The following is a 14,806-nucleotide window of genomic DNA, read 5'->3' as shown; positions in this document are numbered from 1 at the left end:
CTCTCCTTAAAAAAAGGGACCCTGTCTGGAAAAAAATATCACCCCATACATAGATCTCCATTTCGCATGTGTCCACTGTACACAACTAATTATTACATTAATTAATGAACACATTTATGTTGCCATCACCCCTCTCAATGCAGTGTGAGGCTCCAAATTCCAAATTCTGTAAAACTTGCACAGCTTCCTACACACCTTTTGCACACCTCTACCTGCCTTTCAGTATGTCTTTTCCCCTGCTTGCCCCCATTTCACCACTTTATTATCACCACCTTTTTCTTTTCTTTTTTTATTTTTAGCATGGGTTTAAGCAGAGGTAAGCAATGTGGTGCATCACTCAAACCCACTTAAAACTTATTAAAAGTGCCTTAATCATCTTACGTGTTTGTCACAGTGTTAGGTACATCTGCAAAAATAATCTACCCTACCACTTCTCAAACAGGGCCCCTGTCAACTAAAGCACAGTGCATCAGCCCACAAGACAACTCAGCTCTGAATTAAACCAGGTGTTTCCATCAACATATACTGATTGCCACTGACACACTGCAAGTACATATAATGAGGAAATTGGCAATGTACTTGTGACTGTGATGCAGACACTACACCAGTACACAACCAAATAAATAATAATGTATGTACATGAGGAGTGGGATAGCAGGTATAGCTGTCAACTGTACAGACTGTTGCAGAATGTCTACAGTTTTGCCCCCTAGTTTTGGCACAGTTTTCACAAAAACATATGCGTTTGGTAAAGTACTGGCAGGTCATGAAAGATTGAGATTAGAAAATCGTGACAGACATTTGTGTGTCACACTTCATATCTTTCACAAAACACATGCTAATGCAAATCCTGTGTCACAGACTGTATGCATGCACATACATCCTGCAAATACACCTGCTGCAGCACTGACTTGGTACCTCAGTCTGTGAAATCCCTTGCATGCAGTACATATTGCCACTCACAGTCCTGGGTTCAAATCCAGTGTGTTGCACTTCAATTACATTCTTGTGAATACAGCAAATAATGACTGTGTCATGCAATTTTAACCAAAACAGGTTGCTGCCACTGAATTAACTGCCACCCATATTTGCAAGTCAAAGGCCCGTAGGTAGGCATACAATGCATATTTGTATAGCCTACCTATATGTCACCTACTACTCTTTGACTGACACTGTTACAAAACAGATGAACCTTAAGCACATGCCTCGACTGGACTGTTATGGGTACCCTCATCCTGGCTCTGCTGTAATGACGGAGCTGACACTGCACCCTCAATGACACATACACCTTGCTGTCTTCCAAGATGTTCACACTCTCCCCATGTGTCCTAGGCTGCAGCGCCAGCTGCAGTCTGCAACATATGCAGCTGTATGTTAAGGTACCTGCTACAGACCTACCATACCTCACAACCACCTAGAACAAGGGATCCAGACAACACTCATACATAAAGGGGGGCAAAGGTCTAGTGACAGGGACATGTTTCACAGTTTACCCCTACAAACATAGTGAACTGATAAACTAGCAACTACTGCAACAGCATGTGCATTCTGATGGGTATGATGTCTGACATTCACATGTCTCTTCCCCCTTACTGATGTTTAACACTGAACTGCCAAATAATCACAATGTTATTTGACAATGGCCAAACATAGCATGTAAAACTGAGGACATACCTCATAAATCTCAACAGTGGACAGTAACTGTACCTACCCACTGTGATGCTGTTGTCTCCACACCTCACTAATGTCCATCTCAAAGACTAAGAAAGGGGCCAAAGTCTACATGAAGGTCTTAACTATTGCACTGTGGTTCCATGTAATTGGCTAATGAAAGTGCAACCCAGCTGTGGTGGATGCAATTAGCAAGTCTGAGCCACAGACTGGTGCACAGGCAATTACCTGTTAATGAGCATGACCTACAAAAGTCAAGCAACTGCCTATGGGAAACAGCTCTCTAAGTTGCTTTACCAAGACAGAATATGAGTTAGCAAGCTGTTTTCAGGAGGATTTGTTCACATATGGATTACGTCACTGTACCAGGTATGTCGTACATGTCCCCCATATAATGGGATGCAGATCGGAGGGTGCAGTTATGGGCAATAGGGATTACAGCAGTAGGCCTGTAGTACATCTCTGGTAGTGACATATCGGTGATACTTTGCTGTCCAACAGCTACAGGCATGCCTCCCAACTGTACCAGCTGTGAATGAAATTATAGCTCTGCCCCTGTTACTCCATCCTACAATAGTCGGCTCTTGTATGAAAGCTACCGGATTGTGAGTTATGCCTATTGTCAATACATAGGGGTGGACACAGCTGTCATATCACATGATGTACTGTCATTCAGCTCCTCTCAGTCTGGAATGCCACACAGGAATAGCTCAGATATTGTAAAGGTGTCCCTGATAGTCCCTTGATGTACTCTGGCTAGGTCACTGTTTTGTCGACATTCATATTTCTCTGCTTGACAGCTATGGCTAACATACCTGGTAACCCTCTATGGCAGGAATGCTGGTCATAGCCATTATTAGTGGTGGGACACAGGCCCAACCACAGTGACAGAGTGTAGATATTGGTCACAAAAGCAAGAGTATGAATAGAGTAACAGATATTACTGTAACATAAGCTTTTTCTGGAGGTCTGGCATGCAACAGACAGATTCTCTATATGCTGACAGCAACCAGCAATTACTGGCCAATTGTTTGCCAGACATCTGCATGTTTATATCAACAGGACTGCATATATCAGGCACACATACACATGCCACAAACATCTGTTTACTGGACAGGTATGACACCTACAGGGAAGATATACTACAGCAGGTTTGCATTGCTGTCTGTCATTGTGGCACACTGGTGTCAATGGACTGTCCCCATATACATGTGATAACACACATCTATGTGTCTGACAGTGGCTGAATGACATAGTAAGTGGGACTATGCCCATAGGGGACACAACATAGTAGACAGCATTGAGGGTTTGCTGACATACAGCACATTCTGTCATGGTACGCAGGGACATACCAGTATTCCTACTATGTTGGTGATAGCCACATACATAGCACATTGATAGACTGTGGGGTGTAATATGGGAGGTAGCATTGGGTAGTGCAGGCGATTTTGGTTGTGCAGGGTCTGTACATAGTGGATATCTATTTGTCTGGTCCTGTGATGTGTTGCCCTCTTGATGTCTTTCAGGATAGATGTATCAAAGGAGGCAACTACCATTATCAGATGCTGAAAACAATGTTATCCTGCATGGCCTCAGACTGCATCATAACATTATGCTGTCCAGGATTCACCACCATTGTGAACAATGTGCAGCACTGTAGGTTGACCTTGTCATAGCAGTCAACCAAACAGAGCTACAGGACAGAACCTACAAGTAGGTCTGGCACCGGGCAACAGATATGGTCAATGCTGCATGGTAAAGGGCTGCTTCTGTGGCCAGGGACCATGCTGCCACCAGTGGAGGGTCTGCAGCAGAACGATCACTCTCAGCCACATAGGACTTCCTGGCAAACCTAGTTTCATCCACCGGCTCCGAACCATCCATCACCCCATACATCTTGGAGGTGGGTGCCAAAGCATCCATATCAGAGAAGACTCCAGGTAGGCTTCCTGTGTTGTTCATCACTGTAATACTGTATCAGTCATTGAGGCAGACTCTGCATACCAGTACACGGTTGTCAGGTCTGTCTGCTTTCGGGGGGAGTGGGTTTGGTTTTAATGCACAGTTGTGCACACATAATCAGAATGTCAGCAGTGTAGGCAGTATCAAGTTAGGTACCATAGATTTTGGTGTATGCACATATTACACTGTAACAGTGCCACATTTGGTATTGCTGACAATACCTCTCCCTTACATTTCCATAAGTACATCAGGTGTGGCTGGAGTCCAAGGTCCTGTACATAGTAAGTGAGATACTGTTATCTTACGGATCATATAAATCCTAAGAATGTTAAGGGCTGCCATTTTGACCTAGGGACAACTGTTTTGCTTAGCCAGAGTACAATACTTGTATGTTTTATTTCAGAGGGATTAGCTGAAGTACATTAAATGGGTAATCACAGCTGTGTATTAGCAGGAGCAGTAACACATTTGCACTTATTGTTGAGGAGGCCTATGTAGTCTGCTATACAGGAGGCAATCACTCACAGATGCCTGTTCAAGCACAGTATGAAGATGGTACATACTTGAGGCAGTGATACTATAACTGGCATAGTATGTTCAGGATGGGTGCACTGTATTTTAGGTGTAGGTCTATCAGATACACTGACATATTGCTTATCGCACAGGTGTATAATACTGGCAACATTAACTGGATGTAGCTGCAGTGTATGCTATTAGGGCCTGTCTTTGTGTATGTTGTAGTTTGTGTTGTGCATTGGGTCAGACATAAGATGTTGTATGAGTAATGCAGTTGTGGCTTCTCAGCTGTGTGTGTGTGTGTGTGTGTGTGTGTGTGTGTGTGTGTGTGTGTGTGTGTGTGTGTGTGTGTGGATTATCATACATAATAATGCAGGTAGCAATGTACTTATTTTGTCTTCCTCCTCACAGGTGAATGTGGGGGTTGGAGTCTATCCCGCTCACAACCTGATGTCAGTGACTCATCAGACATTGATGATGATGGTGGCCATACTGATGCACAGATAGGGTTGTTGGGGCTGAATCTGTCCCAAGAGTTGACATCCCACTTCCTCCCCCATTTTCCCTGCACACAGTATAACCACACATACCCAGTCACCTGAGGCCATAGATAACGGACAGCCAGACAGTGGTGACATTGAACAGGAAAGTGTGGCAACTATGGCATCAGTGAGGGTAGACACTGGCTGTAGCCAAGGAGAACTGCTGCCAATCCACCACCTGTCACAGGTGTCGCATCATGGGTCACTCACCACATGTTTTGGTCCATCATGGAGGCACAGGCACATTCCAAATGCAACACCAAATGGATGCTCAGGATTATGCATGCAACAAAGTCTGACATCCGTTACTCCCTCCAGCACATTGTTGATGCCATGGATCGTTTCACTGATGTAGTGGACAGAAGATAGGATGAGACATTTTCAGTCCTTGACTGCACATTGTCTGTGCACAAACATCTGGTTGGATTCGAGCATTGGACATGTGGATGTAGATCAGCAACACCATCTGCTGAGAGTCCATGTGGCCATGCACAATCACGCTTCCATAGTGGGATTACCTCCAGCACTAGAGAAGGTAGTGTGCTGTCCACACCATGACTTGAGGGCCATGGGCATGTTCCCAGGGTGGTCCTGACGGGGACAGCAGCCCAGCAGACACCAGTCACTGTCAGCTACTAGCACCGCATCTGACCTTGGGTATGTTGTTGCCAGAGCCACTCCTGGCAGAGCCAGTTTCCATGTTCATGGCCAAAGACAGTGGACTGTCCCCTCTGCCATGTATGGTTCACAGCTGCCCAACATGCACATTTGTAGGGCTAGCACTGGGCTTGACTGTATACATGCACACACTCAAACAGCACTGTCACATGCAGGTCACCAACAGACACACATGGCACCTCTCCATGTCCCAGATAGCCAGAACCCCTACCTGAATCACACACATGCTGCCAACTATTTGACACAGCTTAGGCCTCTGGCACCCCCACACCACACCTTGTGCATGTGATGATATCTGTGCTACCTCTCTCCCATACATGCCATTGATGCAGGGACATGCACATATGTGTCTGATGCACTGTGTGACTGTAATACATTACATGTAGTTTTGTAGTGCGGTAGTGTTATGCCATGACAGCTGCTGTATGCTGGCATGTGTCATGAGTACACATCAAACTTTGTGTACCTTTGCTGCATGATGTTAGATTGGCAGTAGTGTTGCAGAATGACAGCTGTCTCACAGAACTGTGCATGTTTCTATTCTAGGGGTCTGAGTGGCTAAGCTATGGAGACTTGGCAGCAATACAGTGGCACAGGATGGCATGGCAGCACAGTAGACATATGACATCAGCAAGGTATGGCTGTATCTGTGCATGGTTACCTAGGTGCATATCTGTAGAACAGTGTATCAGGGACAATGGGGGCAGTTAGCATGATCATGCATGCATTCCCTGTGACAAGGCCTGCTACCCTTGATATGTGTCACCTGGGTGTTCTGTACATACAAATGTAGGTGGTGACAGATAGCATTTATGCCTAGGTAAATGTGAGCTATTTAGGGCCTGCAGCAACTGACAGGGCAGTAAAATACATGAAAAGAACACACCCATATGACCATGGGTGTACTGCTGCATGGGAATACATTTGTACACTCACAGAGTTACCTGTTGTGAGATTAGAACTCCTACCTATCTATTAATATACACTATGGTACTATCTACTTATTGCATGCACCACTGAACTTAATTGTTTTGAGATTGTCAGCCAGAGTGGTTAAGGTGGATGACATCAGCAGGCCTTGCAAAGGAGGCCAGTGGAGAAGCTGGCAGGTTGTCACAGGGCCTTAAAATGTACAACCATTGCATAGAGATAGGCATGTGTGCACTGTAGCAAGGAGATATATTTACACACTATCTATCTATTAGTATATACAAGAGCACTATGCATTTATTGCATGTGCCACAGAGCTTATCTGTTATGAGAATATCAGCCAGTGCTGTTACGGTGGATGGAATCAGCAGATGTTGGCAGGGAGGCTGATATTGATGAGGACGCTAGTCACAGAGCCATAAAATGATTGACCAATGCACAGATATAGGCCAGATGGGCATATCTGTGCTGTTGTAAGGGAAACATCTGCACACACACACACACACACACACACACACACACACACACACACACACACACACACACACACACACACACACACACACACATACACACACACACACACACACACACACACACACACACACACACACACACACACACACAGTGGCTGATGTGAGATTAGAACCCCTACCTACCTACTATTACACTCTATAGCTTGCAGTACTTATTGCACGTCCCATCTGTTAATATGGTGTATGTGTGGTTGCTGCAATAGTGTGTGTGGGCAACACATAGTGGCTTTGTATTACACAGCATGTGTGGCCAGCAGAGTGAACCTGTTTTGGGTTCCATTTATGTTGTTGAATCCTTGAAACTTCGAACCCGAGAACATTGAACTCAGATGTTCAAAGCTTCTAGTATTCGAATGTAAAAAAAAACTAAAAAAACTAAAACCTACCTAACTGTTGCAAGAAGGGGTGCAAGCCCACACCCCCTGTTCTTTAAATATACCAACTCTGAGATTGCAATACAGTGCGGAAAGGGAAGATTTCCCTTTAGAAAAGACTTTATTCTTCATTTTTTGTTTTTAGTTTTTTTTTTTTAGCGTTATCGAAGTTCTGACACTTCGAACATAAGGGTTTGACCTTATGGTGTTTGAAGTTTCAGAACTTCGATAACATGATAAGAACCCCCCTGTTTTATGCTGTTATTGTATTTACTGCCCTAGCAGAGGGTACCTGTTAATACCCCTGCTATGTGTGTACAGTTCACAGTATCACCATATCTGGCTTGTTGCAGTTTGCTAGGTGGACAACTGGCCAGAGACAATATGTACTGTCCAAGTCCTGCATTGAAGCCTTTGCACATTATGCCACCAGCTCACCATTGTCTTCTACAGGGTGACATTCCACAGGCACAGGGTTCTGTGGTTGGGTGGATTATGTCATTATGCGGCCTTGGTGTGTTACCATCAGACAACTGTTGTGTGTGTAGGTGCAGATAGCCCCAGCATTCTGTGTGTAGGTGTGCATATTCGTACAACCCCACACATATATCCACATGTAGAAGTATATATATAAAACAGGGATGTCACCTTAGCTGTAGCTGTGTGTTAGCAAAGTGTAAAAGCATGCTCAGTGTGGCTGTCAGTACTCACAAGGTGACTCCAGGCCAGGCCTATCTGTGTTCCAGTCCAGGATTTTGTGTGCTGCAGCCAACTGGTTGCTGCACCTGATTCAACAGTCCAGCACCTTTCTGATATTTTGACCAAGGGATTCCCCAGCGCTGAACGTATTACATGACTCATACCTATTGACTATACAGATTGTAATAGATTGTAGATAATGTTGCATCATATGTCTGGTATGTTTTAAATAACACTGTGATTTTCTGGTACAGCAGTGGTAAATCATTATAGACTGACGTTAGGAAATTATGTCAGATATTTGAGTTAGTGACTCCATACACACCAGGACACCCATGCTACTGTACAACCTGTTATTTTCTGCACTTTCTACATTTGTCTGGCCAGTAGTTAATCCTTCTCCTTATATTTGGGCCTTTGTGTCACTACTGTTTATGACTTTCTGTGGTTGTAGGTATGATGTGATTGGAATACATGACACCACACCACACACAGGTGACAGTCTTCAGACATCTCACTGTACATGTTTTAGCAGGATGTCCAGCATTCCACCAAATATGTCTGCTCTGTTCCTCATGCAGTTGTGTTTTCCGGTACTATACTACTAAATGGAGCCTTCTGAATTTTTGTAAGTACTGACAAGGTATGTGATGGCCTCTACATCCTGCTGCTAGTCTGAACTGTTGCAACCTGTTGTTAAACTAGCCACCTTCTAGGTTACTCAGTGCATGTATAATGTCTGTAGGTTTGGCCCTCTGTCCTTCCTTGGTCTCTGTCTTTGTCCATCTGTCTTGCAGTAACAGACTGAAGCATATTGACAGTCTGTGGGACTCCTAACATAGAACTAGCTCACATGCAAAAGATCTAAGTGCAGCCAGCTTTGAACCAAGAACACCATCAACTATGCTACTGTACTTAGCCCACTGAGCTACACCAGCCACCAGAACATGAGGTTTACTTCCTCACACTATCAGCAGCAGATAGACATAACACTGACCTCTGCATATTGTGGAAATTAGAGTATGTAGCCAGGTTGTTTGGGACATCCCTGAGATTGTGTGGTGTGCTGATATAGCCATGCAGACATACTGTTACAGCAGTTGTATGGGAACACTGATGTGTTGAGGGTAGGGGACTCTAGCACTGACAGTGATGTTTCTGTCTTATGACCCCACTGTTTGGCATTTCCCTTGAATGCTGCAGTGGGTTTTGTTGCCTTGAGGCCTACTTTTTAAATTTTTTTAAAGTTTGAAAATTTAAAGTTTTTTAAATTTCTAGTCTCCCACCAGGACACAAGTGCTCTTCAACAATTGCATTCTGCTTGCTGAGCACACTCAAGAAAATCTGCAGTCTGCGGCTACCACTCCACCCATACAGTACAAGAAGGAATCAGTACTGCAAACTAAACAAGGATATACATTTTGAGCCTCAAGAGCAGGAGCACACTCAAGCAAATTTGCAGTATGCAGCTACCACTCCACCCATATAGGACAAGAAGGAATCAGTACTGCAAACTAAACAAGGATATACATTTTGAGCCTCAAGAGCTACCACTCCACCCATACAGTACAGGAAGGAATCAGTACTGCAAACTAAACAAGGACATACATTTTGAGCCTCGAGAGTAGGGTCAGTCCACCCAGGCATTCTACTTGTATGTTTTATGAGAGTGAAGCTATTACATTAGCAGTATTTCTTAGTAGTTCTCAGCGTGCTAATAAAACTTGACTGTTGTAGCCTTGTGTCCCCCTCCCATCAGCTAGTACAGTAATCCTAACTGTAAAATAGACAGTATACATTTAATTCAGATCACTGTTACTAAATTAACCATCATGAAGCCCTCTCAGTGCTTTCTGCCTTAGTTTGTATCACTTGGAGGCCCACCTGTTTATTTGCATCTCTATACATTCCCCTTCATTGCTAAAATATCTCCCTACTGTAATCTGTGCACAAACTGGTTACTAATCAGCAAGTCAATGTGAAGACACACTCCCAACCTTAATAAACTTTGCTGTCTCTTCTCTCCTTCACTTTACAGGTAGTTTGAATTATTACTTACCCCCTCTGAGGCCTTCACTGATTTTCACTGATTGCCTCTCTGGTTTCTTTGCATTCCACCTGGTTTACACCCCTTGTACTATCTCCCTCCCCCAATACTAAGTCTATATTAGAATCCTGCTGAGCATGAAGCCATCTTTAAATTTCTAGTCTCCCATCAGGACACAAGTGCTTTTCAGCAATTACATTCTGCTTGCTGGTAAGCCATTAAACCTCAGGAATTTGTTTAAAGTGTTCAGATTAGTAAATTAATACTTTTTTCTCTTGTCTTGGTGGGCTCTGCCCCACTCCATTCGCCCTCGCTAATGTTCGGGCTCTCTCCGCTCCCCTGCCCTCTATTCCATCCCACCTCCACTACCTCTGCATTTATAGTAATCACAGCCACACCCACAGCTCACCTCACATCACCTCTACCAATCACAGCTCCTCAAGTCATATCACATTATACCACACCAACTTGCTCAACACAAAATACTCCCAATCACTCTCATTCCCACTAGGCATGTTTTACATCACCCGCACTACTTCCCCATCCACATATAGTGCAACCCTATAATTCCTATTCAGACCCCACACCTAGAACCAACTTAAACTTTATAACCTTGACTATCACACAACTAAGTCTAGTCTGTCTTCTCATAATTCTTTACAGCACCACAAGTTATCACTCTAGCAATATCCCTAAACTTAGTAGCACAACACTACATTATGCACTCTCATATACAGACACCACACATTATAATAATATCTGCCCACAATTGTTCAAGAACTACATAACATGTCTATTCAGAACTAAACACATATGCTCTCATTTCTACTCCAAAAAACACAATACTTTCTCACACTCCTCACAAAACTCCATCATCTGTATCACCATTTTAACACCAGGCTCACCATAAGTGGGGATATCCACCACAACCAAGGCCCAAATCCATCCTGTCCAACACAAACTGCTCCAACACAAATGTCAGAACATAACACCCCCACTATCTTCATCCCTGGGTAAATCAACAACAGCAGCAAAACCAACCATCATTTAATGCTAAATATTAATATTAGAAATATCAAAAATAAAATTCCTGAACTCCAGGCCACAATAGCACACTACTCCCCAGACATAGTTGCTTTAACAGAAACCTGGCTAAATAAAAATACTTCTTATCCTGGAGTTCTTCCACATACTCACAAGAAACCCTTATTCTGGGGGACTTCAACCTAGATTAGTTCACCTGCATATCAGAACCACCAAGTAATCTAATAAATCTCCATGGCTACCAGCAGCTAGTCCAAATTCCAACTTGATGTGATAAAAAAATCTAAAAGGGAATCGATCCTTGACTGGGTCCTAACAACCCCACATTGTACCCTCACACAGGCAGTCTCCTAGACACCTTAAGTGACCACAACATAATTTACTTTATACATAGTAGAACAAGCATATGCAAAACCACTAACTATATATCCACTAGAAACACAAAAAAATTCTCTCCTGAGGCCCTCAACACTTTACTCTGTAACTGTGACTGGACCCCCCTAAAAACCCTCCCACTTAACCAGGCTGTAGCATATTTCAACAAAACATTTCTAAAACACCTAGACACTGTCGCTCCATTCTGCAAAATCAAGGTTAGAACCTCTACAAACCCCTGGCTCAGTACCAGAGACACTGTCTGGCTTTACTATCAAAAAAACAAAGAAACACAAAGCTTAACTAAGTACCAAGAACTGTGCAACCGTGCAACAAAATGCATTAGGCTGGACAAAAAATCCTACTACACAACATTACAAACTAAATATCAACACAACCCCCAAAAATTCTGGAAAAATATAAACCAGCTACTAAAATCCACCCAAAAGGCTACCCCCAAACCATCCACCCCTGACACTAAATTTCCCATCAAAACACAATTGAACTCCCACTTTGTGAACTCAATTATATCCTTAGTATCACAGGACAGATCCTTTCTCACTATCCCCCCAACACAAATAACACTAATAAAAGCTTTACCCTTAAAAAAGTTTCCACCACTTCTATCAAAAGCATGCTCTCCAAACTAAAAACATCATCAACAGCAGCTGACCTACTCCCCAGCTATTTCTTGAAACTCACAGCAGATGATATTGCTATCCCAGTCTCCACTCTCATAAACAGATCAATTGTTGAAAACTATGTACCCAAACTCTGGCAAATATCCTATGTTACACCCATACATAAAGGCGGGACCTCCACTGAAATTAATAACTACAGACCCATTGCTTTACTCTCCCCACTGGTCAAAATCCTAGAAAAATGCATCCATACCCAGATGCTAAACTATCTTCTAGACAGCAACATCCTGTCACCTATTCAGCATGGTTTCAGACCTGCTCATAGTAGCACTACAGCCCTCCTCTGCTTCACTGACACAGTAAACTGTCTCAAAAATTAAGGCCTACAGGTGTCAACTCTTTTTTTGGATATGTCCAAAGCATTTGACACAGTCTCACACCAAATCCTGCTAAACAAACTAAACCAATATCACCTATCAAATTCCACTCTTACCTGGTTCCAAACCTACTTAACTGACAGGTACCAAACTGTGAAATGGGAAATTTTTTTCTCTCCTCAGCTGCCCATAACTATAGGAGTCCCACAGGGTTCTATCTTAGGACCACTACTATTCACAGTCTTCACAAATGACCTCCATACCTTCACACAGCATGCATCTATCATTCAATATGCAGATGACACTACCTTAATATGTGCTGCACAAAACATTCCCACCCTCCTGCAAACAACTCAACTAGCATTCTCTGATGTTGAAAACTATTTTACCAAAGGCCAACTTATCCTCAATCCAAAGAAAACTCAGCTTATGATTATAACCAGTTCTAACAAAAACAGTGATAACAGTCAATTCACTGTCTACTCCACAGATGCTACTCCAATCCCTCCAGTGGTACAGGCTAAGCTATTGGGAATAACCATAGACTCCCACCTAAAATTTGATAGTCATCTCAACTTAACTATTAAAAAAGTACATGCCAAACTGGGATCACTTTACCGTATCAAACCATTTCTTACCAACAAAATAAGATAAGCCATTGCTCGCTCCCAACCTCTATCCACCCTACTCTATGCATTTCCCATTCTGACTAATCTCAACAAAACTGAACTAAGCAAAATGGAAGCCTGATATAAAAGAATTGCCCACTTTGCTGCAAATTGCTCTTATAGAACTCAACACTGTACTGCTCTGAGACATCTCCATCGGCTTGCACTGCCCAACCTCCTAACCTACAATTAACTCTGCCTCTGTCATTCGATCTATTACCTCCCTAATAAGTGTAATGCCCTCAAAAACGTAGTACAACATCACTCAGCCAAAAGGTCTGTTATATCATCAAGCAAACTACTACTAGAAGTCAACAACAGCTACAGTGGCTAAAAAATGGAACTCTGCCCCCACTAGCATTCCAAACACATAATCCAAAGCCTCCTTTAAAGACCTCATCAGGCAACATCTCAAGCAAAGTTGACAGTGCCATGATTGCTCCCCAGGCTAGTAAAAAAGGATAAGGTATTCATACTAAATCTAGAGTACTTGACAATAGTTTTCAGTCTTTCTCACAAACACTGGCTAATCTACAATGTATGTACTGTACCTGTGTACTATGTATATATTCTACCTATTTTCCAAATTTCAGCTGTACACCACAAATCTATTAATTACATTTATTTTTAAATAAATATTTTTTTGTTTGTTCTCTCCACCGTAACTGTTGATGTGCTGCATGCCACTGTAAAAACATGTCTTTTGTAATTTGTGTGTATACTGATCATGTAACTGTTTATGTGCCACATACCTCTGTAAAAACATGTCTTTTTCAATTTGTGTGTATACTGATCATGTCTAAATAACTAAATGTATCTGTATTTTTTCTTTGTGGAGCTTTTCTCTCCGGGCCTTTGCTGAAAAAGGGCCTTTTCGGCTCAGTCAGACACCTCCAGTTAACAAATGTAAAATAAATAAATAAAATAAAACAATACTGCATATTATGGGACAGTCAGTACTGGACAGAGTACCTGTTGTCCCACATAACTGTTAGTTCTCTCTGCAAGTAGCCCTGTAACCCATTCAATTCCCTTGCATCCATGCAGCAGGTCCATACATATGATCCCATAGTGTAATACCCCATACATTTGTTGTAAAGGAGAGTGACTTACTTTGTGAATGCAGCAGTAGAAATACCTGTGTTGCAGGGCTGACTCTATCTGATACATGTAGTACACAGCCAATACATGGTGAGGTACACGTTATGTTTTGTGGCAAGCATCATTTTTACTATGTATGTGAGTCGGAGTAATATGTCAGTCCCTAGGACGCAAGGTTGTCAGTGCATGAGCTTATGTGTTGCCTCCTTGCCAAGGCCATCTTGCCAGAACCATAGAGCCATGGGGAGGGGGAGCCCCCCCTCACTTTTACAGCTGCAAGACTTGTCGGGAAAAATTAAGGAAGTGGAGTTTTCATGCTAACAAGGATTCGTGCTCAGAAGTTAAACTAACTAAACTAGCTGTTCTTGTTCTCTTATGGCTCTGTGTTACAAGAGTTATGCTGCCACTGTTATGTTGGTGCTGCTAGAGCCAGAGTCATGCCATTAAGGAGAGTTTTCTTCTTTTATTTGAAGGAGTTATGCTGCTCCCGCGCGCGTGTGTGTGTGTGTGTGTGTGTGTGTGTGTGTGTGTGTGTGTGTGTGTGTGTGCGTGTGTGTGTGTGTGTGTGTGTGTGTGTGTGTGTGTGTGTGTGTGTGTGTGTGTGTGTGTGTGTGTGTGTGTGTGTGTGTTTGTGTGTGTGTGTGT

The sequence above is a fragment of the Protopterus annectens genome, chromosome 8.part0 (assembly GCF_019279795.1).
Source record: "Protopterus annectens isolate FY-2018-M chromosome 8.part0, PAN1.0, whole genome shotgun sequence".
Classification (NCBI taxonomy): Eukaryota; Metazoa; Chordata; order Ceratodontiformes; family Protopteridae; genus Protopterus; species Protopterus annectens.
The sequence above is the reverse complement of the archived record's forward strand: the minus strand, read 5'-3'. Positions refer to the sequence as shown.